We start from the raw sequence: 4,632 nt of genomic DNA, 5'->3' as shown, positions 1-4,632 counted from the left end.
TGTGTGTGTGTGTGTGTGTGTGTGTGTGTGTGTGTGTAGAGGGGCTACCAATGCATGCTGTGCAAGGTGGAGGGCTTGGCTTGCACTATTGTGGCCTGTGCAGGGTACAGCCTCCAGCTGCTGAGAAGTTGGACAGTCCTGGCTAAGCCTATACTAAAGTTCATTATCTCCATATTTTGGGGAAGATCAGGGTCAAATCTTGCGACTCAGAGACATCTCCAGTAGATAGAATTATTAGCCCAAGCAGATCAACAACGTGCTTTTTGTCATCAATCCATGTAGATGCCACTTATACATAAATATATTAGTCCATAAACCTATGCAAGCCATACAAAATTACTTATTACTTTAGTAAGAAGAGCTGCTAATTCCATAATAAGACTGCACTCCAACACCCTAGAAATCTTCATGATGAGAAACAGATGCGCCGAAATGACTTGATATGAACTGAAAGAGAGATGCCTCTTTAAAACATGACCTAACACAGGGACTTCGGCTGTTTTAACACCAAGTGACAAATATTTATTTGTAGTCATTCCTTTATAGTAGCAAACCAGAAAGCCTCAGTAATTTAGAAAAGTCTCCTGTGATACAGCTGTTTATACAAAGCTTCAGATGGTAATAGCTGAGTGATAAAGCCTGTACATAATCAGTGGGAACTGGTCATCTTTCAGTTCTTGTTTATTCCAACAGAAAATTAGCATGCTGAATGTTCAAAGACTAGAATAATATAGTGTTCCCTGGTACTGTATTTCACCAACATTATTGAATTCCTAATTCACTTGTCATCTGGTTTGAAGCAACTGGGTTCTATCCTTGTACAAGAAAAGCAACTTTCAAAACCAGAACAGGCACACAAAAGGGCCCTTCAAAACAGCGATCAAGTGGGACAGTAGTGTGCATCAACTACTTGGTGCAGAGGGCTGAATTTCCCCTACAAAAAAGTCATAAGCACTTTCTTTATATTATATAACACAAACACGCTCCTTTTTCACATAGGAAAATGAACGAAATTGCTAACCATTGAGCACATTTGCACACCCTTCACTTCCTAAAAAATATCCTTCAGGTTAGGAAGAAGTCATGAAGTCCAGAAAACCACTTAAATACTGGAATAAAGCCAAGATGGACAAACAAAAGCAGCGGCTATTTTTAAGTGGCATCTTTGAAATAATATTTAATTAAAAAAAAAGCTTTGTATTAGATAAGTTAGAGAGAACCAAGAGCTTCAAAAACCCAGAGGTTTAAAACAAAGGTAATCAACCAGGGTATAAAGTGCATTGCTTCTGTTTGTTCCGCAGCCCTTTGTGAGATCCTAAAGTCTGCTTGCTTAATTGAGAAAGAAACATGTCAACTGCACTGTCACATAAGATGCTTTCTAAAATATTCATCAATAGTTCCTTATCATAACACAGCCTAGTCACCAAGATGTAGCACACCAGAGTGTTTTTCTTACAGAGTGTACTTTCCACAGGCTATAATACTGATTTGAATATCAATATTCAAGTAAAGTTTGCCCTCCAGTTAAGAGACTGTCGTTAGTTAAAAGAAAAGCTTAGTCTTTAGCACGTTAGATGCAATGGGTATGAATGAATGTACCTTTGGTCATTATTTGGTCACTAAGTCTCACAAAAAATATTTCACTGCTTGTACACATTAATAGTTTGGTTTCAAAGGCCTATGGACTGTGGAAAAGTCATTTTAAGTATTCCACATGTACAGGCATAAGAAAAAAAAGATTGATTAAATAATCCAGTCTATCCTTCTGCCAATACAAGACTGCTCTTTACAGTTAATCTGCCAATATGTTGCCCCATCACATAAAGGGAGTTGTCCAAAGACACCAAGTGAATGTATGGCACATCTAGGAACTGAGCCTAAATTCTTTAATCCAGTGTCTTAACCACAAAACCAGCCTTCTCATCCAACATGTAACATGATTTCCATTTTAACTTTAAATGTGAATCAAAAAGCAACAATTAAAACCAAAGTTATGAAAAGCACAAATCTTGGAATTCATGAATGACCATGCTGACCACTTCGTGGGGTGTGCAGCACAAAGACAGTCCAAAAAGTTTTAAACTTCTTTAAAATGACTTTTTCTCCCTGGTTAAACTTCTGGATACTTTGGAATGAGACAGCACAAATACTAGATGCCTTGAAGCAATTTACATATCTGTGATGTCATAGAGTAGCGGGCCAACAGCAAAATGATTTAATGGGAAGAAAAGAAAAAGATTTAAAAAAAAAATTTCACTTGTTATTTCTATGCTACTATTCTCCACCTCATTAGCAGGAAATACTAGATAGTGTATTTGTTGGTTGTTTTTTTTAACCAGGTTATCCTCAAGCATATTTTACAAAAGATTCTTAATGTTTAATCCTTCCAAATAGTATTTCATATTTACATAGATTTACAGAAGGGGTGGGATTTCCAAAATGCTGTTGTAAAGGAGAGGGTTAATATCTTCAGTGCAATAGGTTGATGAGAAAGCTGCTGCAGGTGTGCAGCGTAACAGGGTGTTAATTGTGCAGCTATTGGACAAAAAGGAGTCCAAAGGGTATGTAATGGGGGTTATTGCGCATGAAGGACTAGTGTGAATGCTGAGCCATGAAAATCAAAATAAAGTCAAACTGAGCTTTACCTTACTCAGGTCTCTGTTTATCGCTGCTGTCAAAAATGTCTTTTCAGCACAGAGATTCTCACAGCTTTAAAAGGTATTATTTGTACTGGGAAATGCTCAGTATCAAAAAAATACCTTTTTCTTTTGGTTTTAAATGGCAAGAATGATTTCTTCCTATATGATTTTTCTGTTCCCGAGTTAACTGGGTAAAATTTTATTTTTGGATAACACAATAAATACACTGCATTTGGCACTACTAATCCAGGAACACCTGTAGTTGTAAATAAAGATAGGACTATTTGTTGTCAATCTGTCAGCAATCATTTTGTGGATCGCAAGAACTATTATGAACCAGCACTGACCAGCCACACACCTGAATGCAGAACAACCACCACCAGAAGGCTATCTGGAATTCTATTTCTGAACCAAACTGTCCACTCATGAGAAACTCTGTGATCTTACCTCATTTTCCACAAGGTTAAGTTGAATTGCGACTCTTACTTTTTCTGATCCCATGAGAGTATATTAGCTATGCATCTATTGTAGCCCCAATCTCTATGCATATCTTGGCTAAAATTGGAGATCCAGGCTATGCACAAACATTCATTTCTACCAGAAGAAATCAGTCTAGTAGAAAAATACCCCAGGAGTGGGACTATACTGTGTGGATATTCCTCTAGTGTCCTGGCTGGAGAGCTTCACAGGCAAGCTCTCAGCCAGGAAGCACTAGAGGGCTTCTCCCTGCACTGCCCCTGCTCTTCGAGGAAGTCATTAATTGGCAGCCTGTCTTGTCCCCTGCCTGGGAAGGGGTCAGGCTGTCAAGTGGCAGTTGGCACCTGTTGAAAAGCAGCAGCTGCCCCAGAAAGTCCTGGGAGGGCTCCAGCCCCAAGAGAATCCCCGCCTCCCCTGCCCCATGCTGCAATCAGCTGATTGGCAGGAGGGGGACATTATTCTGTGGTGGGAGACCTCCCAACACTCCTGTGGGAGAACACCCTCTACTCTTTGCACTCCTCTGGGCTGACCAAGAGCAGTGAGGGACAAGGCAATATGAACTTGCTGCAGCAACAAGTATGCGAGTAGGATGCAGGGAGCATCTGGAGACGTTTTCTCCTCTCCTGTCTGTGTGAGGTGGGGAGCAGCTGCCCATTCCCCTTCTCCAAACCAGGGTGAGTCCAGTCTTTGGAAGGCCTTTTCCTTGGCTCCAATAATCCTGGTCCCTTAGAGGAGTTAAGTTAGGGGAAAGTGTACGTCAGTTTCCCAGGAGCAATTCTTCTGGGAGTGATTTAACCCTGGTGTCCCTGGATTATTTTTCTCCTGAAGCAGCCATTTGGGCTCCAGACAAAAAGGCTTTTAACTTCTTCACGATTTTTGTTTTCTACTGGGAGAATGGTGAATCTTCCAGTAGAGACTGTATGTCTGTACATGGCCCCAGTAAACTCAATGGCAGAGCTACCATGACACCAAGAACGCTACAATTTTCACCCTCTCCCCCAAAACATCCTGTGGAATTTGTCACACAAAGAAACTCAAAATTTGAATGGAAATGTGCTAGAATCCAGTAAAGCCTAAAACACAACATCACTGTCAAAACCATACAGACAGCATTTTGCACATGAGAGGTAGGCAGCCAGAAGCCAAGGTGCATAGAAGCAGCATAAAGGAATGTAAAAAAAGGGAGCCAGTATCCACCTGAAAATTAATTATTTTTAAAGTTCCTTCAAAACTTCCATTTAATGCAACACAACATTTCCAACATACAACATCCTTCAAGAAAGTCTAAAAGTGCTATATAATTTTAGAGAGTAGCTAAAACTTCTGCATATAGAAGGGAAAGAAGGGAAGACCCGGGCAACTATAGGCCCGTCAGTCTTACCTCAATCCTGGGGAAACTCTTTGAGAAGATCATCAAGGAGCACATTTGTGATGGGCTGACATCAGAAATGATGCTCAGGGGCAATCAGCATGGATTTATTAGGGGGAGATCATGTCAGACCAACCTGATTGCCTT

The 4,632-nt window shown here is 40.3% G+C and overlaps 1 protein-coding gene across 4 annotated transcripts in view; it reads right to left on the bottom strand.

Annotated features, from left to right (window-relative positions):
- FTO (FTO, alpha-ketoglutarate dependent dioxygenase) overlaps positions 1 to 4,632 on the bottom strand; it is a 491,290-nt gene that overhangs the window by 136,241 nt on the left and 350,417 nt on the right. The window lies entirely within an intron of this gene.

This window comes from Gavialis gangeticus, unplaced genomic scaffold (assembly GCF_001723915.1).
Source record: "Gavialis gangeticus isolate Ggan-Ray unplaced genomic scaffold, GavGan_comp1, whole genome shotgun sequence".
NCBI lineage: Eukaryota > Metazoa > Chordata > Crocodylia > Gavialidae > Gavialis > Gavialis gangeticus.
The sequence above is the reverse complement of the archived record's forward strand: the minus strand, read 5'-3'. Positions and strand labels throughout refer to the sequence as shown.